Source organism: Python bivittatus, unplaced genomic scaffold (genome assembly GCF_059951505.1).
Source record: "Python bivittatus isolate LINGU-HERP-01145 unplaced genomic scaffold, Pbiv_v1 ctg000980_np1212, whole genome shotgun sequence".
NCBI classification, from domain to species: Eukaryota; Metazoa; Chordata; class Lepidosauria; order Squamata; family Pythonidae; genus Python; species Python bivittatus.
This window is the reverse complement of record NW_028277125.1, coordinates 16,028,650-16,055,600: the sequence shown is the minus strand read 5'-3', so window position 1 is coordinate 16,055,600 and position 26,951 is coordinate 16,028,650. Positions and strand designations below refer to the sequence as shown.

Sequence of the window (26,951 nt, the reverse complement as noted above, 5' to 3'; positions counted from 1 at the left end):
TGACCTTGGGAGACAGGGGGAAGATCTGCAGCCTAGGCAAAGGTTGATAAGAGGTAGCTCATTCTGCAATCTGGGAAAAGCATGGGAAGTGTTTCAGAAGGGACCCTCCCTAGTTTTCTGGAGACTAAAAAGACAGGAGGTGAGAAATACTTTGAAGTCTTGTAATATTCTATTAATGTAACCTTACAGTAAAGTAGGACTAGTTCATCATACTTTTCTCTGGACTACCTTACAAGGCTGATGCCTTGCCCCTATTTTTTTAAGAAACCAAAAAAAATGTCTTGCAATCTGGGTGCTACAATTCTAGCAGTACCATCAGGATGTCCTGTGATCGATACTACAGTGATGTCCCCTACTCCCATGAGTCATCCATCCCTGCTCAAAAGGATAATCTTCATAGGAACCTATGAAACTACCTTGTAGCACATTATTATTTAATTTGATGCTGTCTGTATTGATTGGCAATGACTCTTTAGGGTTTGAGGGCTTCCTCAGTCCTATTTAAATATCCTTTAGCTCAAAACTGAACCTGTCTGCATGCAAAACAAATGGTTCTGCTCTGCCACAGATCAGAAGATTTTCCCCAACACCAGTTAAGCAAAGTTAATCTAAATGTAAATAGATCTGATTAATACCACACAAGACGCTTATGGCTTTCTTTTTTACATCAGTGTAATGGGCTTTTTCAAAGGACAGATAGGAGGTTCCTTCTAGACACTATTTTCTCATTCGGAAGTTTTTTACATTCTGTCATTCCTATACACATTTCATAATAGTGATAGTTTTCATTAAAACAGTGCTAATTTCATCTTTCGCTGTAACTACATGGAGAGATGTGTTGAACTGGATTGGAAAAAGCAATGCAAAGATGATCCTGCTGACTCATCTGTGTACCATCAGTAGTCAAAGTGCTGTACTCTTTTGGAAAAAGCAAGAGGAAACATAATGAACGCTACACAAAGGTACATGTAACTCAGGAACTTAGAAAGGACCCACCATATGCACACATTGTTTACCTGACCTTAATAATTACTGAATATTACATGTGATTTTGTTCAATTTGTAGTGCTAGATGAATGACCTCATGTCCAGAGTATTCTACATCTCAACATGGAAAACAAGATTATGAACAGTCTGTGAACTTGTCATAGCCTTCTTCCTCTAATCATAGTTCAGAAGAGCTCTGCTGAGCAAAAGCTGTTGTAGATTCTTCAAGGCTTCAGGAAACTGTGCAAACTCTGAGCCAACAGCACAGGCTAGAGTCCATGGAAGTTTTTCAGCATTGGAAGAATTGGAGCTGTATCTTTGCCCTTGATTGACCATAGCCTAATCTCTTTTTCTGCAAACCTTCCTACTCATCTGAAAATCAAGCAAGGCATGAGGGAACTTTCACACTGCTACAACATAAGCATAGAAAGCCAGGATTTTTTCAAGTTCAAGAGCAGAAGGATCTCCTTCAGGCAACTCCTACAGGGTAAGATGGGCTCTCCACCACCCCAATAATTGTCCTAAAATAATTCTAGATTTTACAAAAAGGTTGGGAGAAAAGCTTCTCCTCTCCCCCACCAAGCAATAAAAGCAACAGTAACAACAAAACAAAGCACAGACTAGGAATCAGTCTGGTCTTATATATACTAATGACGGCTTGAAATACGAACTGTGTACTTGATAGAATTGCTGCTACCAATGTCCTACTTCTGTATCAAGGTCTTGTCCTTGATAGGATGCCATGTTCTGTTTTCATCTTGACTCCCATGTTCTGTTCCCACTTGTGTCATCACTGTGTAGATTTCTCTGCCTCCACTCCACATGATTAGCTAACTAGGAGCAAAGCAGTTTACAAGGAGGTGAAATGGTATTGTCAGGAGGTGACAATTCCTACACTTCATGGGTGAGAACTTGGTAAGGGCATGTTTTTGACATTAGGCCTCTGATGCACATAAATTGTATTTCAACTCAGACATATAATGTAGAGTTTAAATAGGGAAATATTCAGTATCTATGTACCAAATGGTTCTCCTTGACTTCTGATTCAAATAAACAACTATACTTGCTTTTCCTATGCACTGAGCTTAAAATAAATAGCCAAACTTGAATTAGTTGATTTGTCTTCTCTAATAAGATTCTATAACATAAAAAAATTGTAAATAGATACTAAGAAGCATTGCATGCCTCATTGGTTTAAATGATACTATTTAAAATTGTCATGTACCTGGAGCTGATAATGGATTTGATAGGTGCTAAAAAACTGAAACTTAATCCTGCCAAACAGAAATGTTCCTGGCATATTTATAGATGATAAATATTTCTGGATACTGAAATGTGACTATTACCAAGAAGTGCTTTTGCTCATCAAAGATAGTTTGACAACTACTTTAATTCTTGGAGAAGGCATATCTGGCCATAATGATATGGAAGTTGTCAAGGATACCTTAGTGTTCTCTTACATTTAATTTGATATTGGAACAATCCATCTGTCTTGCCAAACAATAAAAAAACATTCTGTGCATAAAAACAGCTGCAGTTGAACAGAAATTGTTTTTATATACTGATGATATATTATGTCTTATTGATAATTATGAATATTCTTCACTAAAATGTATTGATACTGTACAACACTTTGGTAAAATACCAATTAACTAGAATCAATCTCATAAATTTCTTATTAGCTCTAATGTATCTGTGGAAGTATGTAAAAACTGGGGCTTGATTTGGTGTTTGACTTTTTTAAAAATCTTGAAATTATTCCAAGAAAAAAAATCTTCATTTAGAGGTGTAAATATTTCAAACTGTGTATCTCATATTAAAATTGATATGAATAAATTGTTAACAATCCCAGTGAGCTTAAGGGCAAAGATGTGTTGTAAAAATGAATATTCAGGGTTGATATATGAATTCAGAAAGATTCCCATGTTAATACTTTTAATATCTTTCAAGTGGATTAATAAATTATTAAGATGGTTTTTCATGAGAAGTACAAACCCTCAGATTTTCTATATACATTTTTTTGTAAATATGAAGATGGGAATTTTAACTTTCCTGATTAGGATTCTAATGGACAGATAGTAACTGATTCAAAAAAGATCAAACAAAAATGGAAGGAACATACTGAAATTCTATACTGTAGAGATGTTAACATCTAAGATACTCAGATGATATTCCCTACTTCTAAGAACCTCTAGTACTAGAATATGAAGTCAGAGCAGCATTCTAGGCATCACCACGTCAGATGGCTACAGGAATTCATGAAGTATCTATGGAAATATGGCAAGCAACAAAAGAAGAATCTGTAAAGGATGTAACCAAATTATGCTGCAAAACTGGAGAACTACACAGTGACCAACAGATTGTAACAGAACACCTTATATACCAATATCAAAAAGGCCAAATGTTCAACTAGGTTTGGAAAAGTCTGAAGAATAAGAGATGTTATTGTTGATGCATTCCCAGCAATTGAGAAAGCCAAAGAATGCCAAAAAGAAGTCAAATGTGCTTCACTGATTATAGAAAGGCCTTCAGTTGTTTTAGCTATGTCAAGCTTAGGAAAATGGGAATCCCAGAACATCTCACTGTCCTCATGAGAAACTATATATGGGTCAGGAAGCCGTAGTACAGACAGAACATGGTGAAACAGAGTGGCTCCAGGTTGGCAAAGGAGTAAGACAAAGCTGCATACTCTTCCCTTATTTATTCAACCTCTATGCTGAATATTGTATATATTAAGGGAAGCTGGATTGGAAGAAAATGAGTGTGGTTTTAAAGTTGGAGGAAGAAACATCAATAACCTGTGCTATTCTGGTGACACTATTCTGATAGTTGAAAATGCTAATGATCTGGAAACTGTAGTAATGAAAGTCAAGGAGCACAAAGAAAAAATGGGATTAAGATGAAATATATGGAAGATCCAACTAATGAGATCAAATACAGTAACTAGCCTTAGAATTTACAATGAAGACATTGAAATGTGGAGAGCCTTTACCTTTTAAGACTGATTGTCAACAGTAAAGGGACCAGCAATAAAGAAATATGCCACAGATTAGTACTTGGTAAGTAGCAATGAAGGTCTTGGAAAAGTATAGACATGAAGTGTCTATATTTACAAAGATCAGAATCATGTAAGGAATGTTTTTTCCCTGTGAACTTTATGGAAGCAAAAGTTGGATTTCTATATTGCTTTTATGCTTTTGAATTTTGGTATTGGAAAATACTCTTGAGGATGCTATGGATAGGCAAGAAAACAAACAAATGGGTCATACAACTAGAGTTCTCCAAGTCAGAAATGATCAGATTCAAATTATCATATTTTGGACACATTATGTGCAGACACAGATGCCTTGAGAAGTCCATAATACTAGGAAAGGTGGAAGGAAAGAGAAAAAAAGGATGATCATCAGCAAGGTGAATGGACTGGTTCACAGCAATTACGGCTTAAGAGAGGCAGCCTGGACAGATTATCCTGAAGAAGGTCTAGCTTGGTGATCTCTATGAGTCAGCACCAATTTGATGGCACATAATCAAGCAGATGACCTTCTTGCTATATCATGTATGTTATGTTCAGATCATACATATATCATATATATGATTTATTCATATACATTCATATGAGCTATGTGATTTATGTCCTAATCCTAACACTCTGGTTAAATAAAAATGTTTTTATTATTGCACTAAAGGCATTCCATCAGTGACATACTTTAGAACCAAGCTTTGTTCTCTTCTTGGGAAACCTCACATTCAAAATCACTTTTCATTTATCCAATAGTAACTTGGATTAGTGAAGAAATTTGCTAGACACAAATCTACCTAACTTCCATGTTCCCCATTGAAATGTACAGTGGTACCTCTAGTTACGAATGCCCCTACTTACGAATTTTTCGAGATACGACCAGCTCCAGCCCCAAAAATTTACCTTGACTTGCGAACTCACCTCGACTTACGAACCGGATCCGCAGCCATTTTCCGCCCGTTCCACGGGGTCCACGGCCATTTTTCCGCCCATGCCACGTGGTCCGCGGCCATTTTCCGCCTGTGCCACGTGGTCCACGGCCATTTTTCCGCCCGTGCCACGTGGTCCGCGGCCATTTCTCCGCCCATGCCACGTGGTCCATGGCCATTTTTCCGCCCCTGACACGTGGTCCGCGGCCGTTTTAACGCCCCTGATGCATGGTCTGCAGACGCCGGAACGGATTAACGGTAATTACATTGAACCTTATGGGAAAATTTGCCTCGTGTTGCGACCAATTCGAGTTGCAACCAGAGTCACGGAACGGATTAAATTCGTAACACGAGGGTCCACTGTAATTATCTTTCAGGAGGTACCATCTTCCAAATTTTGAAAAGAAATTCTCCACTGAAAACATGTGTATATTTATGAAAACGTGTATATTTGTGAAAAAGTAGGAACAACATGTATTATTTGTTAAAATAATGTACAAAATATTTTTGTGCATTGCTAAAAAAATTAATATATTAATAATATTTCATATTAAAAAGTGCATTAAGATGAATATGAAGTTTCGTGCAGTTTTAAAAAGCCATTCGAAAACATGCAGAAAGGAAATGAAACAAATGTAACAACAGATATCTGAGGAATCAAAACAAAAACCAAACCAGCAGATGCTTTCCTCCTCAGAATTAACTGAATTGTTTGCATTTTCTTTTGCAGAAGGAAAAAAAATGTTTCTTAAAATGAGTTACAGTATGGTAGAAGTGCTTAAGTTGCAAATTAGTCAGTCTTAAAAATGTCCGACTGTTACTGATTGAAATAATTAGTATTAATCCAGCATCTAAATATTTACAATGAAATAATAAATATACTATCTCTTTAGAATTTGGTAGAAATGTAAATTTTCTTTCTTATTTTTATTGTGCACAGTATTAATGTATATGTTTTAGTTTGTCAGTGATCTTACACAAGGTATCAACAAGGTTCCTGTGTGCTATGTCTTCAAGAATTATTTTTGTAGATGTGCATTATTTGCACAGCCATTTTTTTATAGACTTTTACTAATAAATAGCAACATTTGCCATTATGGTAATGCATCTTGGTTGGAAAGCAAGTCTTTAGCTTGTCATTAAGGTACTAGAAACAAGATATTTCTTCCAGAGACAAAGTAATATTAGGAATTGTACTATTTCCCGGATAATGCATATTCCCATGACAATAGTCAGAGCCAACAGATCTAGTATACAGGTCAAAAGGGACAGCAGAAGATGGTTGTAAGGTCATATTTAATCAAATGATACATATCCCCAAAGGGGGGGGAGAAATATTTAGAAAACCTTTTTTAATTATTATTATTATATGAATTTTGCCCCACTCCATAAATCAACCCTGACTGCTAATTGGAAGGATTGATACTGAAGCTCAAGCTCAGATACTTTGGCCACCTAATGCAAAGAGAGGACTCTCTGGAAAAGACCCTGATGCTGGGAAAGATTGAAGGCAAAAGGAGAAGGGGACGGCAGAGGATGAGATGGTTAGATAGCATCACTGAAGCAATGAGCATGAAACTGAGCAAACTCAGGGAGGCAGTGAAGGACAGGAAGGCCTGGCGTAATATGGTTCATGGGGTCATGAAGAGTCGGACATGACTTAACAACTGAACAACAACAACAAAATACTTAAATTATATTTAATTGGTAGGTACGTTAATCAGCCTACGTATACTCTGGCTGATTTTGTGTGTGTGTGTGTGTGTGTGTGTTGCATAGACGTCAGATGTTCAGGCAAAAATACCTCTCCAAAAATCATCTGCAGAAATAACTAAGCCATCATTTTGTTTAATGCAGTGGAACAAAGTGGGTTGCCAAAGCAGAAAATGAAAGGGTTCATTTCATGTTTCTGTGTGTGTGCATGAAAGAGAGAAAAAGGGAGTTGCACTCTTCCTAGATATTTTGCATGGTTTATGGGGCTTTTTTTGGTATCTAAGACTGGAAGAGATTGTCTTGCCTCAGTAATTCCCTCTGTGATCTGAATCAAGGTACCCAAATATAAAGAAGAGGTACCTGTCCTCTCCCGGGGCATTTGGGAGGCGCTAACTGTGGTATGACGTAGACTTGGGAAACCTGTCTGTAAATACCATAGGAGTACAAAAGCCACTTAATTAACTGCATTGCTTAAACATTCAGCCTTAGGAGTGCAATGCTAAACTATTCATTTCCCTCTAACTTACCCCCTTGGTAAAAGGTGGGGTAAATTAAAAGGGGGAAAGAATAGAAATGGGGAGGGGTGAAAATTCCATTCACAATTATTAGTGCAGAAGGAAGACGGGGGGAGGTTGTCTTACACCTGTGTTTCTCAACCTTAGCAACTTTAAGATGTGTGGACTTCAACTCCCAGAATTCCCCAGCCAGCTTGCTGGCTGGGGAATTCTGGGAGTTGAAGTCCACACATCTTAAAGTTGCCAAGGTTGAGAAACATTGTCTTACACAATTCAGACTTTTTTTTTTCCTTTTCTTCCTCATTAATTTCAAAAATACCCTGTCTGTTCATAGTAATATAAAGATTTCACTGTTTCTTGGAGGTGCAGTTTCACCCCACACTGCATGGTCACCTGAGTAGTACTGTGCAGTTACCTGATTTGTTCTCAGTACTGAAACTACAATTGTAATATGTGCCGGTAAATGAAATAAAAGAAAAGAGATTCCTCCAGGTCACCTCCTGCAAAATAAGTTATTATTTTTGTGCCTTCAAGTTATTCTTGACTCCTGCCAACTCTCTGCAAGACAGTGACAAACCACCATTTTTGGAGGTGGTTTATCACTGTCTTCTTCCTGGGTCTGGGAGAAAGTGACTGGCCCAAAGTCACCCAGCTGGCTTTGTACCAAAGGTGGGGCTAGAACTCTCAGTCTCCTGATGCTTTTAGCAACTACACCCAGCTGATTTTCTAACTGGAATAGCCTAATAGGTCTAGTTAATACATTGTACAACATTTTCTGCATGTTTTTTCAACCTACAAATGAGTGCAGACCAGCCAACGTCAGATGTGAGTGTTTATTCTGCCTTGATTTTGAGACGGTGGAACTGGGAGTAGATCTCAGGTGTTGAAGGGAGAAGGTCTGAAAGTGGAAGAGTGAAGATGGGGTAAGTGAATGTGTTAGGAAAAGGGAAACTCTGTGATATTTGAACAGTCTAGGAAGAAGGCAAAGGAGAAAAGGTGAGATGGATTATATGGCAGAGAGGAGAAATAATGACATGGGAGACGGCAGCCGGGAGGCAGAAATGGAAGGGTTAGATGTGGACAGCAGAATAATCAATGCAAAACAGGAGAAAAAGAGAAAAAAAAATAATGGGAGAAATGTGCAGGAGGAACTGTAACTCAAAGAAGTGAGAAGGAAGTGACAGAGATCAGACCAGATAATTGGAAGTTATCCCCCCTTTCTTAAAAAGAACAATTGTCCTTCTTCCAGTCAAATATCATTAGCTCCCATTAGCAGCGAAAAGCTTTGATGACTTGTACTTTCTGCTTCCATTTGCATCGATCCAGTGGAGAGCAAAATTTTGCAACTTAACTGAGCTAAAACTCTCACTGCAGCTCATCTTCTGCTAAGTACCACGTGGTCTATGTTTTTCATCAGGTTTTCCATACGATATTAATAAAAAGTCAAGGTTTAAATTAAGGTGTCTCTTTATTAGTAATTTATGCTTTGCTGGCAGGAAGAATACTGGATCTTGTGAACTGATATGATGAATGTGCTCAGATAATATCAGAGAAGGTGAAGATGAAGTAATTAAAATGAGCAACAGTTCTGTGTGAACACGTGAAGTTGCCATATTTGAGTCAAGTCATTCTTCTTCTGCCAGAACTATCATCTTTGACAATGTGCTGTTTTATAAGATCTTGAGTAAATCATTCCTAACCCTTTAATCTGATATCCTTTAGATAAACATACCAGAGATTGAAATTGGGATTGTATGTTTGCAAATCATAAAATCCCAGCATGTTCTGTCTCTGAGCTATAGAACATTCTAAGGACATTCTAATATTTTGCATGCTAGATAGATTATTTTCCTAGGTTTTCAAAAAGCTTTTGAACTGTACCACATTCAAGGATCCCTCCCGTTGTAACATATAATAGTATCTGTTTGCTTTACTTTGGTCATAGACGAGCGTAAAACTAATAACATAACAGCCACTCTAAAATAGAAGTAAAAATTTTAAAAAATCATATTAATAGACTAAAATAAGGTAAAAATAAAATTATTAATGTAAAATTACAAAGTACAGGAATTAAAACCTGGTAGAGACCTATAAAATCACAATAAATTTTGCAATCAATAGTCTAAATGCTATAGATAACTAGGATACAAAACTATCAAAGGACATTACAAAGTACTAGGATTTGTAAAACACTACAAGAATGTAAAGCTATGCTAACTTATATTGAGTCTAATACTTGCTGAAGCCCTACTAGTAGTATTAGAAGCAATGTAGGCTTCAGCCATGGGGGATCAGCATATCCCACATAGGATTTCATTCCTTTCCATATGTATTTTATACCAGTTTTCTAATGTGGGAAGAACTTGCAGGGTAGAGACCTTTCACCCTAACCTATTTTCTAAGCTGTGGAGGAAAAAATTGTAAAGTGGAATTAACAAACATAACCTCTGAAAGTGAAGATGCAAGGGGGTGCAGGGATGAGCAATTTTCACAATTAATGATGGTGTTAGAAAGAAATCTGACTCAGATGGTTTTCTGAGCCAGGAATAAAATACGTAGGCAGTTGCTTGAAACAGAAGTGAGGTTTATTTCCAAGAGTGCAATATACAGAGTCAGCCCTCTGAAGTAGCTGCACCAAGTCTTCCCCAGAAGCCCTTTATACAGAGCAGTGTTTCTCAACCTTGGCAACTTTAAGACATGTGTGTGAGATTTGCCCCGTTCGACAGAGAAACTCTCGTGACACGTGTGGTTCACAAAGAAGGTTTACTCATGCGTAACGTAGTAGTCACAAGCAAAGCCAGGACTGGCTTGGTACAATTGCATCACTTGTTATATTCCCCCCTTCCCGCGCTTTTTCCCGCCTCGTGATCGCGTTGCGGCTGTGGGCTATTAGGCCCCCCAATGTCCCCCCTGATCGTTCATGATGGCAGGGTCGGTCAGAGTCCATTGTCCTTGATTGCCAGTCCCCCTCCGGCTGGGTTGGCCCCTCCCTGCTACGTGCAGACCGCGGGTTCTGTGCTGCGTTGTGATCTTGTTTCGCTGCCCTGCGGCCCCGTTCCTTGCTTGCTCGCGCCGTTATCAGTTCGTAATTAAAAGCTTCCGCTGCGGTTTTCCTGTTTAGCTGGCCGCAGGTGGCTCGTTAATTAGCGGCGCTTTCGGTTCCTCTTTTCCCCGCTAGCTACCGCCGGTGGATTCCACGTGGTCTGGTTGCGAGCTTCCCTGCAGCCCCGTGCTTCCCTGAAACCTCGTGCTGACCGAACCTGACATGCCGCCCCCCTGACGACAACTCCCCCCCTCGGTCCTATTTCGGCTTCCCGGGGTATTTACTGTAAAAGTCCCGCACTAGGTCCGGCGCCCTTATGTGGGTTTTACTCACCCATTCGCTGTGGGACTTGGGGAAATGTTTCCATTGCACTAGGAGCTGGGTCTGCCCCTTGTGCCTCCGGGCGTCCAGTATCTGGTTGATTTCGAAATGCTGCTCCCCCCCGACCATGATGGGTGGTGGTACTCCCTCCGCCTTGTGCCAGGCGTTCCCCGGCTGGTGCAACTTTAGCAGGCTGCAATGGAACACCGGGTGGATCTTCCCGAGGCTTTTCGGGAGCGTCAGCCTGACGGTCACCGGATTGATGATCTCCGAAATGGGGAACGGCCCCACAAACCTCGGGCTGAGTTTTTTCGATGCCTGGTGCGTCTTTAGGTTTTTGGTTGACAGATACACCTGGTCCCCCACTTTCCACTTTTCCTCGGGGAGCCTCTTGCGGTCCGCGTGCTTCTTGTAGTCGGCTTTGGCTCTTTGCAATGCCGCGTGCGCCGCTCGCCGGGTCTCGTCGATTTGGGCGAACCAGGCGTCCAGGGAGTTGATCTGGGATTCCGGCTGAGGCAGCTCCGGCATGGGGACGAATTCTCTCCCGGTGGCTACTTTGAACGGAGAGAACCCGGTGCTCTTGTGGACGGCGTTGTTGTATGCCACCTCCGCGAATGGTAGTAGCTCCGCCCAATCGTCCTGTTGGTGCCCCACGTAGCAGCGCAGGTACTGTTCGAGCCCCCCGTTCAGGCGTTCCGTGGCTCCGTCCGTCTGCGGGTGCGCCGCGGAGGATAGGGCTTGTTTCGTCCCCACCCGCTTCAGGAACTCCCGCCAGAACCGCGCGATGAAGTTGCCGCCCCGATCGCTGACGATACGTCGAGGTGCGCCGTGGAGTCGGTAGACATGTTGCACGAACAGTTTTGCCAGCCCCTCGGCCGTGGGGACTCGCCGGCACGCTACAAAGTGCGCTTGTTTGGAGAATAAGTCCGTGACCACCCAAATGGCGGTCTTCCCCTTACTCTCCGGGAGCTCCACTATGAAGTCCATGGCGACCTCTTGCCAAGGGCCGTCGGGTTCCGCTACCGGCTGGAGTAGGCCTCTAGGTTTGCCTTTGGCTCCTTTCGCTGTTGCGCACACCGGGCAACCCCCCGAGTACGCCTCCACGTCCTTCCGGAGCGTGGGCCACCAAAACTGCCGCCGGATTAAGTGGAGCATCTTTACGAAGCCGTAATGCCCCGCGCTCCGGCTGTCGTGGGCTCTCTCCATGACCTCCCGTCGGCAACCCTCGGGCACGTACAGCTTTCCTTCGTGCCACCACAACCCCTCTTGGCCGGTTAGCGCCTCTCGGTTCTGCTTGAGCCAACCGTCCCGCTCCGCTGCCTCCGCGAACCCTTGCCTTACTTCAGACGCCGCGTCCCGTCGCTCCCCCTTGGTCTGGCTTCGGGTCACCGCCTTTGCAGCCAGCCTGCTGGCGGGGATGACGGAGTCCACGATCTCCTCCCGTAGGCTGGCGTGTTGGGGCATGCGAGACAGTCCATCCGCTAAGAAGTTGCGCTTCCCGGGGATGTGTTTCAGTGTGAACCTGAACCTCCCGAAGTATTGGGACCACCGTGCCTGTTTGGGGGATAGCTTACGCGGGGTCTTCAGGGCCTCGAGGTTCTTATGGTCCGTCCACACCTCGAACGGTTCAGTTGCCCCCTCCAGTAGATGCCTCCACGTGGCCAGCGCCCACTTGACCGCGTACGCCTCTTTCTCCCACACCATCCACCTCCTCTCCGTCTCGGTGAATTTGCGGGAGGCGTAGGCGCACGGGTGGATGGCCCCTCCGGGCTGGGTTGGAGCAGGACTGCTCCCGTTGCCACGTCTGATGCATCCACTTGGATTATAAACCGCCGGTCTGGGTCGGGATGGCGCAGGATCGGCTCCGCGGTGAACCGCTGTTTTAGTTCCTCAAACGCCCCCTGGCATTCTGCAGTCCACGCGAGTGCCATGCTGGGCTTGGGGGTTTCCCAGTGCCCTTGGTTTTTAGCAGGTCGGTTAGGGGAAGGGCGATTTGGGCGAAGTTCGGGATGAACTGACGATAGAAGTTCGCAAACCCTAGGAAGCTTTGGAGTTACCTCCGGGTTCGCGGCGCTTCCCAGCCCAGGACATCCCTTACTTTCGCCGGGTCCATCTCAATTCCCCGGCTGGATATTCGGTAGCCGAGGTAGTCTAGTTGCTCTCGATGGAACTCGCATTTCGAGAGCTTTGCGTACAGCTGTGCCTTCAGCAGTCTCTGGAGCACCGTGCGCACCAGGCTCACGTGCTCCGCCAGGGTCTCGGTGTAGATGAGGATGTCGTCCAGGTAGACCAGGACGCCCCGGTAGAGTAGGTCGTGCAGCACCTCATTAATTAGCTGCATAAATACCCCCGGGGCCCCTTTTAATCCGAACGGCATCACGGAAAACTGGTAGCTTCCGAGCGGGGTGTTGAACGCCGTCTTCCACTCATCTTTTGCGCGGATCCTAACTCTGAAGTAGGCTTCGCGCAAGTCCAGTTTTGTGAACACCCTCCCCTTCGACAGATGCGACATCAAGTCCTTCATCAGGGGGAGGGGGTATTTGTACTCCGTGCTGATTGCGTTCAGCCCCCGGTAGTCTACGCACATACGGAGCGAGCCGTCCTTCTTCTCCCGGAATAACACCGGGGCCGCTAATGGTGACTTCGCGGGTTGGATGAATCCCCGTGCTAGGTTCTTGTCTATGAACTCGCGCAGGGCTCCCATCTCCCTCCTCGACAGGGAGTACATTTTCGGCTTAGGCAGGGTCGCTCCTGGCTCTAGCTCGATGGCGCAATCACTGGGCCGGTGTGGTGGGAGCTGGTCAGACTCCTTCTCCCCGAACGCTGCCGCCAGGTCTCGATACTGCCTCGGGATTCCGCCGCCCGTCGGGGGTTCCCCGGGTCCGGCCCCTCGTTTTGCGGTTGCCTCGCCAGTCGCCGCTGCCTCCCCTCGCCTCGGGATCGTGGCGGGTCTCCGGGGTCCCAGCGCTGCTGCTGCTGCTGTTGCTGTTGCCGCCCGGGTCTCGGGCCCCATCTGCTCTCGCCCCGTCTCCCGGTGTCCCGGACCCTCCGCTTGTCCGCCGGTGGTTGCGGCTGCCTCCATCTCCACGGCTCGGTCCCCTCTGCTCTCGCCCCTCGCCGGTCTGTCGACCCCGAACCGCACTGCCTCCGCCGTCCAGTCGACTCGTGGGTTCCGCCGCCGCAGCCACGCCAAGCCGAGTACCACCGCGTAGTCGGCCACCGGGACCACCACGAACCTCAGTTCTTCCCGGTGACTCCTGATCGTCATCTGGACCGGCTCGGTGTAATACTGAGCTGGCCCCCCCCCTGCCAGCGTGCCATCTAACTGGCTGAATGAAATGGGCTCCCGGAGGCGCCTCAGCTGTAGCCCGAGCCCCGAGACCACCGCTGGGTGCATCAAGCAGTGGGTGCAGCCCGAGTCCAGTAGCGCCCGTAGCTGCGCCTCCCCTCCGGATCTCACCCCCCGGACGTGTATCCTCACCCGGAACGGTGGGCAGTCCTCGTCTCCTATTGGGTCCGTGCGCCTCGACTCCCCTGCTCGCACTGGGACGCCGTTCAGTGCGAGCGCGCCTCGTTTCCCGCCGGCTCCGAGTCCTCTCCGGAGGATGCTGTCTCCGGGGTCGACCACCCCCGCGTCCTTTCTCGGTCACCGCCGCCACTGCCCCCTTCCGCGGTCGGTCACCGGTCCTTTTCCCGTTCGCACGCGGGGTTTTGACTTCGGGCCGTGGTGGGGCGCCTTCCCGCTCCGTCGGGCACTGCGCCGCTCGGTGGCCTCTGCCTCCGCATCGGAAGCACAGATTCGGGGCTCTGGTCGCCTCTCGCCTCCCGGTGGACTGCCGTCGACCGCTCCGTCTCTCCTCGGGGGTCCTCTCCCTCGGCCGGTCCCTCGTCTGGTCCCGTCGTCTTGTGCTCTGTTGGATCTGCCGCCACGCCGATTCCGCCGTTCCGGCCAGCCAGATCCAATCCTTCACTGTGGCCGGGTCGTCCCGCCCCAGTGCCCGTTCCAGGATCTCTGGGTTGAGTCCCCTCTTAAAATACTTCACCTTCAGGGACTCCGGCCAGTCCGCGAGCTTCTCGGCCAACCTCCGGAACTCCAGGGCATATTCCGATACCGATTTGCCCCGCTGCCTGAATTGTAGGATGTCGTCCTCCGCCCGCTTGGCGCTCAATGTGTCCTCGAATCTGTCCCGGAGCGCCTGCATGAAGTCCGGGAAACTCCGTAGTTCCGCCGCGTTGGCATCGTACAGCCCGATCACCCAGCTGGCGGCTTGGCCATCTAGCAGCTCGGCCACGTAGGATACCCTGTCCTCGTCTCTAGCGAATAGGTGACCACCCCTCTGCATGAACCCCCTGACGTGCGTCAGAAAGTGCGGCAGCTGTTCGGGGTCCCCTGAGAACTTCCCAGTGATACCTCGAAGTCTCAGGGCGTCTGCCGCCCGTTGGTCCTCCGACCGGGGCGCCGTGGGTGGTGCCGGCGGGGGTGTCGGACCGCCCCCTGTCGCTCGCCTCCTCGTTCACCGCCGGTGGCCCCACTCTCTGTAGTAGGGTCTGGAGCATCGCCTCCACGGCGTCTAGGCGTCGCTCGACTCTCTCCTCTAGTCGGGCGAATTTCTCGCTCCACTCACGGTTCCGGAACCCCGAACCCCGGGTCATCGTAACGCCCGAATCGTCTGGTCCTTGATTCACGCCCATCGACCACCGCTCGGATGGAGTGCGCCCGGCCCTGGCCGCTGCCCCGTCGCTCCCGGGCGGCTCCGACCGCCCTTCCGCGAGCCTGGATCCCTCGCGCTCCAGCTGACCCACGGATTCCTCGTCGCTGGTCATGCCTGTATTGAGAAAGAAAACGCTCCTCGGTGGTACCGGGTAGCGCTGACGGTGAGTCCTGGCTTTATGTGAGATTTGCCCCATTCGACAGAGAAACTCTCGTGACACGTGTGGTTCACAAAGAAGGTTTACTCATGCGTAACGTAGTAGTCACAAGCAAAGCCAGGACTGGCTTGGTACAATTGCATCACTTGTTATATTCACCCCTTCCCGCGCTTTTTCCCGCCTCGTGATCGCGTTGCGGCTGTGGGCTATTAGGCCCCCAAATGTCCCCCCTGATCGTTCATGATGGCAGGGTCGGTCAGAGTCCATTGTCCTTGATTGCCAGTCCCCCTCCGGCTGGGTTGGCCCCTCCCTGCTACGTGCAGACCGCGGGTTCTGTGCTGCGTTGCGATCTTGTTTCGCTGCCCTGCGGCCCCGTTCCTTGCTTGCTCGCGCCGTTATCAGTTCGTAATTAAAAGCTTCCGCTGCGGTTTTCCTGTTTAGCTGGCCGCAGGTGGCTCGTTAATTAGCGGCGCTTTCGGTTCCTCTTTTCCCCGCTAGCTACCGCCGGTGGATTCCGCGTGGTCTGGTTGCGAGCTTCCCTGCAGCCCCGTGCTTCCCTGAAACCTCGTGCTGACCGAACCTGACAATGTGGACTTCAACTCCCAGAATTCCCCAGCCAGAGTTGAAGTTCATATGTTTTAAAGTTGCCAAGGTTGAGAAACACTGATATAGAGAAGCCTTGCTTTTGTTCCTCGAAAGTGCGTGAAAGTGCGCCCTTTGGGAATTCTAAGAAAGTGCACTTAGCTGTCGTTCTTAGCAGGCACCCTGCTGAGTCACGGTTTCCACTTGTTTAACAATGTTAACTGAAACAGTAATCTCCTTGGGAAAAGGATCCTTTCTTATTTGACCAAAGAGACCTGCAGTTAAGCTCAGCCAGGGAAGAATGTTCTCCCATTAAATTGGCACCTCTCACTGCATTTTAATTTATGTATTTGGCCCATTCTAATTGTAGTTTCTCACTTTTTGCCTTGATTACAGAGGGAAGACTATAGGACAGGAGGGCTTGATATCCTTCCCACAGTGGAAAGAGGAAAAACAGCCAGGATTTATTGTGCACGAAATATTCATCATTAATTCTCTGGAATATGAAAGTGTGGAAGACAAATGAAAGTGGTGAAACCAAATGATTAAAGAAAATAGAACTCTAAGTAGATCTTGAGGAGTTTTGAAATGACATACCCATATATGAGAACTAAGTGATATTTGGAGTAAATAATCTTAATTTCACATATGTACTGATGAGATAAAATTTCACAACAGAAAATTCTGTGAAAAATAATCTGCTTAGTTGTGCTACATCAGGAGAACAGGAAATGCAATGTTAGGAATTATTAGGAAAGAAGTGGTAAATGAAATGACATATTGCCCTATTGATGCATTCATCTTTGTCCTCCTTTTTTAAAAATAATTTTAACATAAATGTTTTTAACAGTGCTTACAGATACTTCAAATTAAAAAAATGGAGATTATTCTCATAATGAAAAAAACAGCAATGTTTTTACTTTTTGCATGAACATTATACATTATCACATTTTTACAGCATGAATAAAGATTTTTTTTGTGTGGTAAGTATCTGGAATTTCTAATTATTAAATGTTATTAAAATGTAATTTTATTTCTTAATAGAACACCACAATGCAGTCTTCATCATTGTGTATCTGTAAAAAAATAAGAAGTTATAAAGTAAAAATAGAAAAAAGTATGAGATTATTATGGTGAAGGAGCATTTTCTTATTAAACGGTTAAGCAATTAAGAGTAACTGAAACTAGAATTTAAAATGTGCTTAAACAAAAGCTGGAATTTAATTTGACTTTCGGGTTGCAATTCCAATATATTGGAATTATTTTCTACACCTTTTAGTGGTACCTAGTCCTAAATATAACACTAGGGTTGTATGATATAGGATACCATAGATAGGCATGACTGAGAATCAGATCTTAAGACTATTGGAAGGCCTCCCTCCAAGGTTCTCTCAGTATACCAGAGAGATGGGGATACTGCCAATTTGATCCAACATATTGAGAACATGCCAGATTGGGAAGACTTGCTTTTTGTCTGTCTCTTCATTGGGGTGCCTTTGTTTGTTCACTAGCACACAAGCTGAGAATCAAAATTACTCACCCTAAAAGTAAAGAAACTGCATAAATATTACAGTTTCGACAAAATGTATCTAGCATTTGGGACAACTTACCCAACACTTTCAGAAGTCTTTAGCTCTCACCAGGACAGATGGATCTATTATGGCAAATAATACCATATTAATAATAATAAATAATAATAAATGATAAATAAGTTCTTACATATTCAACATTTTCAACCCCCTTCCTTCCCCCTCCCTTCCTTCACCTCCCCCCCCCTTTTTTTTTTTACTTCCATCCACCTTCTTTCCTTAACTTGGAGTAAAATCAGCAAATAGTCTGAGCAATCCTTCACTATTGCTCTTTTCGTAAACCCTCAGTGGGGTCTCTGATCATTAAGGGCTGGTCATGGTTTGCCAGACACGTTTCAGCAATTTTGTTTGTCAAGTTGCAAAAGAAGCTATCAAAGCAAGAGTTTGGACTGCTGGCCCAGAAAAACATTGGCAGGAAAAAAGGCACATGGAAGTATCTGTGTCAGATCCCTGCAGAATATTGAGAAAAGCAAGTCAGCACTGCAGGGAAGCAGGGAATATCATTAAGGCAGGTTGCTTGCACACTCAATCTCTCTTTCTCTCTTTTAATTCATAGTTTTTGCTGTTGCAAAAACAGCATTATGAATACAAAACCAATGGTATATTGGAAACCAGTTTGGGATCAGTGTCAAATGAGATTGAGTCCGTCATCCAGGGGGACTTTTTCAGATTATAAGCATTGTGGAAGACATCACCAGATCTGGACTTCTTTATTCATTTTGGGGGGGGGGGAGTTATGTATGTAATTAAAGCATGCTCTATATCATCTACAAGATCTTGTCTTGTAATTTCTAATTTAATGTATAATAAAATCCAGAATTTTTCACTTGCATAATGAATACTGTAGCTTGGTCTGTAATTCCAGAGACAATCTTATGCAAGTAGAAAGGGTGAGTGCTCACAGATCTGCCAGAATGATAGTGAATTTGCAAAATGTGATTACTAGTATAGGTAGCACATTTTATAGCAGGACATCCTGTGCAGGTAAACAGAGGGGGGCAATTAAAAAAAACACTTTTCTGGCTTAAGTTAATACAATGAAAGACATTAGTTGGACAATAAGGTCTGAAGCATCTCATTCCTATTTATGATGTGACCAGCTACTGTGGTTTGAAAATCACAACTGAAGACTTTTTGTGACATATGAATCAGGCTGTTATGACTTGCTTAGCAAGCCATAGATAAAACAAACTATGATTCCCTGTCATTGTGGTTCATAAAGTATGATGTATGGCTCATCTCAATGCCTGCTTGTCTTCAAAAAGTTCAGAAGCAATTTCTCACCCATTGCTGAATTCCCTCTGAAAATAACTTGACAATGGCAGGCTTGGGCACCTCCTTGTGCATCCTTTCTGCAGCTTCTGATTTATTTACTCACTCTTTCCCATGATGCCAAAGCAAGACAGAGATTAGGGAACTGGAGAACAATATGAAGTCTGGTTTTCATTTGGCTTTATTAGTAATCTGCTAAAATAACTAGCCTGTCTTCCTTACATGTGATCTGCATTTTTTCCTACAGGAGAGGGGAAAAAAAATCACCTTCTGCTCAGCCACCAAGGATAATATCCTTTAGCAGAGTAGCAAAGGGGAAGGGAGGGGGAAGCAAATTTACTATCTGTCCTCTGCTAACCCAGTTGATTTCCACAATGATACAGATTAATGTTTCCTTTCCTCTGCAGCCACCACAGAAGCCTTTTGCACCAATGGAGAACAGACTTCAAAGACCCCAAAGTTCAGAGTGCATGCAGAAAGAACTCCTGAAATCTCTAGAGAGGGTTGGGGAAAATCCCTGTCCAAAATGTCAAGAGATGCTGCCAGGAAGCTAACTCTGACCAAGGCAGATCAATAGTCTGACTAAAATAAGGCAGTTTAATGTGTTTCCACCTGGTCCCTCAGCTGTGCAATCTTCTCTGCATCTCCTTAAGTTATTGGGTGAGTGGCTGAATGTAAGGTTACTTCAGTCCATCTTGGGATAAACTGGTGATTGCTATCATGTTTTGCTTACATGGATTTATTTCTCCTCCCCCTCCCCTCAGGATCCTGGAGAAACTGGAGTTTCTTTACAACCATTCCTTGAACACAACAGAACATGAGTTTCCCTGAAATTCAGCTTTCTCACCTCTACCAATCTTTGCCTGCAAAGCCCAGCTGTAAAGTGTAGGCCACGATGAAATCAAAGAAGATGCTCATCTGAAACATAGCCTCAAACCTTTTAGAGAGTGTGCTTGGATTCTCTGCTGGCCTCATCCATTTCGAACACTGATGTTGATGAGTGTGCAGAAGGGATAGCCAAGTGTCATCATTGCTGTATGAATATACTGGGGTCCTTTGCCCAAATCTGTAATCCTGGATTTGAGCTTGATACCAATGGAAAGCAGTGTTATCATAAGTCAGGAGTGAACAGGTTCAATAACCTGCTGGAGGCCACAACATACAAATAACAAAAAAAAAAAAAAAAATGAATAGAGATAAAATGGATAAAATCAGGATAAAACTAAAACTATTATAAAATTACCCTTTATCAAATAGACTAGAAAATGCATAAAACTGGAAAATATTAGATCATTTAAAAAGTGAATCTAAAATAACTGGCCAAATACAAAAGCCTGTAAAACAATCTGAGAAATTCCCCACAATACTATTTAGCTGTATGACATCACATGCTTTTAAAATAGTATTACCTTACATAACCTGCTAAATTGTCTGGAAACCCTATCCACTGAATTTCACTAGCAAGGCACATCAGCAAATTCAGTGACAAATTGTACTATCAAATTTTGAAACAACATAGGAGAAGGGGGCTGTGGGAAATTTACTCTAATGTTTCTTTCTTTCTGTAAGGATAAATTAGATAATGGAGGTCAAATTCCTGGTAGATCTGGCTCTATTTTTACCTTAGTATGCTTCAGGATTTGTATTTTGTTTTTGCTTCTTCTTTAACATCCAGTGGGATCACCTTTTTGCAGATGGTGAAGATTATTAAGGACTTGGTTTTGTAAAGACAGTGATATCAGATTGCTGGTTTGATGTTCCCAAGCATGAATTCAGAGTATTATATTTCCTGTGTTTCATAAAGCAAACAGTGCTGCTGATTATACTGGTATAGGCTTTCACAGCTGATATCTGTTGGGCAATGTTGGGCTTCAGAGTTTAGTGACCATGGTCTAGACAACAGATTTCCGGATATTTCGTCAGCAACTGTGGCTGACATCCTGAGAGGCAAGACCAGCCCTCACCAGCCTGCACCAATTGGAAACCAGCTCGGCTAAAGACTAATCAGCAGTCAGGACACCTGGCTATAAAGACAGAAGCCCAGTCAGTCCCTATTCAGTTGCCTGTGGTCTGTATAGCAGACTGCCTTGCCTCTAAAGGTGCCAACCCCCGTTGCTGGCAAAAGATCAGGAAATCTGTTGTCTAGACCATGGTCACTAAACTCTGAAGCCCAATAGTGCTGCTGATTTATTTTCAAAATAAAAGGAAAAAATATGTGTCTATACTTTTCTAGAGTTACCCAAAATATATGTTCAGAGTTCTGATTCTAAAACCAAATTCTTCCATCCATTTCTTCTAATGTTACATCTTGGATATACCATTCTTAGACAAACAAACAAGCTCACATGATAAAGATTTTCCTTCCTCTTTCCTAACTAACTCATGACTGTAAAGTGAGCTAAAGATTGTGGATTAGTCCTAGTTCAGAGCTGTTTTTCACAATGGAAATAACTAGGCCACTGGAAGCCCAAGACGGTATCATCAGCTGACTATCAAATTGATACTTGATTTTCTTCAGTTCCCCTGAGGCTTCTCATGCAAAATGAAATTGTCAGCAAGACAACACTTTGCAGCTAATGCTTAAGCTATCCTTGCATGGAGATGGTGATTGCAGGAAGGACAAAGTTACTTTCATACAAGAAGGTGAACTACATGTAGATGCAAGGACATGTAGATTTAAAACACTTATGAAACCTACAGAAGTTATCATAGATAAAATCTGTAATGAATGTGGCATTACCTAGTTGCTACCACTGAGTGCCACTTGAATATTAGGAGTGATCAGAAAGTTTCCTTTGGTGGCAGTTGGGATGGGACAAAATTGCCTACAGTGACATCATCAGTTTGCCTCTTGTTGAATAATAGCTCTTCTTATTTATTAATATTTTTATGTCACTTCTTTATTTTAAAAAAAATCCCAAAGCAGTTTATAAAACATATCTAAAATCATTCTGTAATAAACAAGAGCAAAACCAAATAAGTTGTGATAAAAACAAATTAAGAAAGTTGGAAAGAAATGTTGTTCTGTGAACACAAGGTGGGGTGACTGGGAAAGGCCAACTTGAAAAAGTGAGTTTTTAAAAGATGCCTAAAACACATTCAGGTTGGGGTGGGCATTCTGCAGGACAGGGGCTACAATGGAGAAAGCAACCCTGCCAAGCAGCTGTCTTTAAACAAGAGAGCAGAGCCTAAAGACCTTGGGCACCTGGGAGACTGATGAAATTGGAGACAGAATAATTGCTACCAAGTGATAACATCTGTTAACATCCCAAGGTTGTTACTCAATAACAAGAATCCAGTAGTCCATTTAACCTCTGGCTGCTTCCACACTCCACTACTATGATTTACTTATTTATAAATCAAATCTATAAAGCTGCCCAACTCACAATGACTCTGAACAACTTAAAGGTTAAAAACTTTACAGTACAATAAAACAGATAAATGAAAGCAACATTTGTTGTTGTTCAGTTGTTAAGTTGTGTCTGACTCTTTGTGACCCCATGAACCATATTGCACCAGGCCTTCCTGTCCTTCACTGCCTCCCAGAGTTTCCTCAGTTTCATGTTCATTGCTTCGGTGATGCTATCTAACCATCTTATTGTCTGCCATTCCCTTCTCCTTTTGCCTTCAATCTTTCCCAGCATCAGAGTCTTTTCCAGAGAGTCCTCTCTTTGCATTAGGTGGCCAAAGAATCTGAGCTTGAGCTTCAGTATCAATCCTTCCAATGAGCAGTCAGGGTTGATTTTCTTTAGGATTGATGGGTTTGAACTTCTGGCACTCCAAAGGACTCCTAAGAGTCTTCTCCAGCACCACAGTTCAAAGGCATCAATTCTTTGGCGCTCAGCCTTCCTTATGGTCCAGCTCTCACAGCCATACATTGCTGCTGGAAAAACCGTAGCTTTGATTATGCGAATCTTTGTCAGCAAGGTGATGTCTCTGCTTTTTAATATGCTGTCTAGGTTTGCCATAGTTTTCCTCCCAAGGAGCAAGTGTCTTTTAATTTCATGACTGCAGTCTCCGTCTGCCATGATCTTGGAGCCCAAATAAATGAAGTCTATTACTGCTTCCATTTCTACTATTTGCCAGGAATTGATGGGTCCAGATGCCATGATCTTAGTTTTTTTAATGTTGAGTTTCAAGCCAGCTTTTGCACTCTCCTCTTTCACCCTCATCAAGAGGCTCTTTAGTTCTTCTTCACTTTCTGCCATTAGAGTGGTATTGTCTGCATATCTGAGGTTGTTGATATTTCTTCCTGCGATCTTAATTCTGGCTTGTGATTCTTCCAGCCTGGGATTTCTCATGATGTACTCTGCATATAAGTTAAATAAGCAGGGTGACAGTATACAGCCTGTCATACTCCTTTCCCTATTTTGAACCAATCAGTTGTTCCGTGACCGGTTGTAACTGTTGCTTCTTGGCCTGCATACAGATTTCTCAAGAGACAGGTAAGGTGGTCTGGTATTCCCATCTCTTTAAGAATTTGCCAGAGTTTTTTGTGATCCACACAATCGAAGGCTTTTGCATAGTCAATGAAGCAGAAGTATATGTTTTTCTGGAATTCTTGTGCTTTTTCCATGATCCAGCGAATGTTGGCAATTTGATCTCTAGTTCCTCTGCCTCTTCGAAACCCAGCTTGTACTGTACATCCGGTAGTTCTCAGTTCACATACTGCTGAAGCCTAGTTTGTAGGATTTTGAGCATAACTTGCTAGCATGTTATGAAATTAGCTCAATTGTGCAGTAGTTTGAGCATTCTTTGTCATTGCCCTTCTTTGAAATTGGAACGTAAACTGACCTTTTCCAATCCCGTGGCCACTGTTGAGTTTTCCAAACTTGTTGGCATATTAAGTGCAGCACTTTAACAGTATCATCTTTTAGTATTTTAAATAGCTCAGCTGGAATACTGTCATCTCTGCTAGTTTTGTTCTTAGTAATGCTTCCTAAGGCCCACTTGACTTCGCTCTCTAGGATGTCCAGCTCAAGGTCAGTGACCACACCAGCATGGACATCAGGGACATTAAGATCTTTCTTGTAGAGTTCTTCTGTGTATTCTTGTCACCTCTTCTTAATCTCTTCTGCTTTTGTCAGGTCCCTGCCTTTTTTGTCCTTTATCATGCCCATCTTTGTACTAAACGTTCCCTTGATATCTCCAATTTTCTTGAAGAGATCTCTAGGCTTCCCCTTTCTATTGTTTTCCTTGATATCTTTGCATTGTTCGTTTAACAATTCTTTCTTCTCTCTCCTTGCTGTTCTCTGGAAATCTGCATTCAGTTGCTTATATCTTTCCCTTTCACCCTTGCTTTTCTCATTCCTTCTTTCCACAGCTGTTTGTAAAGCCTCATCAGACAGCCATTTTGCTTTCTTGCATTTCTTTTTCTTTGGGATGGTTTTAGTTGCTTCCTCCTGTACAATGTTACACATCTCCATCCATAGTTCTTCAGGCACTCTGTCTACCAAATCTAATCCCCTATCTATTCATCACCTTCACTGGGTACTCACAAGCAACATACCTCAATAAAAGAACCAACATTCCACAACAGAATAGCACAACCATACTCAGCGAACACATGTTCCACCTAAGCCAGAGCCTGGGGCAGAGGGGGGGAGCCAGGTCTCAAGGCCCAGGACAGTAAGGTTGGAGTTATTTGAACATCTGTGCCAGAACAGAGAAAGCACTTCTCCTGGAATCAGATGACATGCTTGATCAGATGGGAACTTGGGTATGCTCACTCTGTTGGATCTTACTAGATGGGCAGAAACAATAAGAAAAAGGCGGTTCCTTATATAACCAGGCCCTATGCTATGAAGAGCTTTGTAAGTAAAAACTTACTGGTAACCGGTGTATCTCCTGGAGCAGAGGTGTTACATGGGCTTATGAAGGCATACCCATAACTTCTTGTAGCACTGCATTCTGACCAGCAGCTTCTGAACCTCAAGTACAGCACATTGCCATAATCCACGTCAGGTGAGTAAGGTGTGAGTGATTGTGAGAAGAGACTCCAGGTCCAGGAAAACACACACTTGCCATACCAGATGAATCTGGGTAAAGGCCTTCCTGGCCACCTCTGCAGACTGATAATACCTGATCCTATATTGACAGATAATCTCACCCAGTAACTTCATGCAGATGTTAAACAGGAGAGAAAAGAGCATCGCACCCTGTGGCACCCCACAAATCAGAGGTCTCTTCCCCATATCCATACTGACTGGAACCAGACATGGAGAAAGAAGGAGCATCACCACCACCCTGTGCCTCCCATTCCTAGAACCCACAGTCAGTTCAGAAGGATATCATGATTGATGATACCAGTGGTTGCTAAGACATCAAGAAGAACAAGGGCAGTTGTACCACCTCCATCCCGGCTCCACCAGAGGTCATTGACAAGTATGATCAATGATAGTCTGTTTTTTTCTAGATATCAGGTAAGTAGGTAAGTAGATATCAGGTAAGTAGGAAGGATAAGAATTTTCCCAATTATTCTGATTTTTTCCCAGCTTTTCAGAGGAAGGGGTGTTAGGAGGTTTCAATGACTTATGCCTATTTTGATATTTAAAACATTAACATAATCTTAACAACAGCAAAGCCAGCAGTACACATTCCTACTGCTTTGTCACTTTTTTGCAAATTCCATTTTTGGCTGCAAAAAAGCAGCTGACTGCCTCTTGCAACCACTGATTGCCTGTTTCTGTTGTACAGAATGGATGAATTTGTCCTTTTTCATGTGGGTCCTTGAACTGCAGAAAATGAGTGGAGCAAAGCTTCTAAGAAAAACCTTCTAACATTGCAGGAATAATGTCTAAATCCATAGCATGGATGCTTCTTAAATGATGCTTTCTCTGCTGCCTCCTTGAAATAAAAAGTCATAAGAATCAATACCTATAGATTACAGGTACCTTTTTTGCTCCATTACAGTACTGTACTAAGGGACAAACATGCAGAAACCGTGCTGATGTTATCCATGGCACAGCTTTCATTGTGAAAAAGCTGTATTAAGGGGAGCCATGTGATATGGAACAGCTGCTACATACCCAGTTGTAAGGACCATCTTCTGTGACCCATCTCAACTATCATCTGGATCCTCTTCAGTGAAGTAAGAAATCATATAAATAAAATAGATCTCGTAGAATAGAATTGTAGAATCAAAAAGTTGGAAGTCCTTTGGATCCAACTTTCTGCTTGGTGTAGGATTCCAAAGTAAAGAACCTTTAATCCAGCCTTTACTTAAACAGAGTCAGACAGGGAGGAAGTACCATCTCACTAGGTTTTTGATTCCACATTAAATTGCTTTTACTGTTAGGAAAACTGTACTAGTATTCAGTTGGAATCTGCTTCCCTGAAACGTATATCTATATTGTCATGGCTTGATTTCTAGACTGCAAGAATCGGTTTTGAGCTTCTACTGATACCATTTCATGTATTTGAAAAATGCTGTCATAGACCCCTCCGTCTTCTCTTCTCAAGGTTAAAATTTCCACTCTCTTCAATTTGTCTTTATAGAACAGAATTTCTAGTCCTCTGATTTATCTGTGTTGCCCTTCCATGAACCTGTTCCAGTTTCTCTGAACCTCTTAAAGCCTTGTGTCAACACTGCAAAGAGTACACAGGTGGGGTCTTATCAGTGCAGAATAAAGTGGAACTATATTTTTCATGCTTCAGAAGCTACTTGTAATCAGGATTTCCTCTTGAACATGGATGGGAAGACCTGAATAGGTGATATATGATGAGATGTATATTTCCCTGGATTGTGATTGTGGGTTTTGCCACTGTAATTTGCTGTTTTCTCATTGACTCCTATAACATGGGGGGACTTGATTTCACAAATTAAGTGAGAACAGAGAGGGCAGTGATGCCAAGCATCCCCAGTTTCTGTCCACACTACTTCCACTTCCCTTGATGTAGGAAGGGAGGATATTTTTTCTCCTGAAGTCTTTATTCTGTCGGGTTTATTGTAGCTGAAACAGGAAGTAAATGGGCCCAGAGCCAAAAGGGGATGGGGGCATTCATTATAGCTCCTTTTTCTTTTCCTCCTTCATTCTCTTTGTCTTTCTGGTAGCTTATTTGTTTAATTACTTAGGATATACTGTGCTTTTCTCTTCACATGACATTAAGCAT

The 26,951-nt window shown here is 43.7% G+C and overlaps 1 protein-coding gene across 3 annotated transcripts in view; it reads left to right on the top strand.

Moving 5' to 3' along the window:
• Positions 1-17,021, top strand: part of LOC112541622 (uncharacterized) — a 174,764-nt gene extending 157,743 nt beyond the window's left edge. For all 3 annotated transcript variants that reach the window (XR_015794384.1, XM_088132024.1, XM_088132023.1), the window contains one exon: positions 16,375-17,021. The gene's annotated coding sequence lies outside the window, so the exon portion shown is untranslated. The remainder of the gene's footprint in view (positions 1-16,374) is intronic.
• Positions 17,022-26,951: the final 9,930 nt, after the last annotated feature.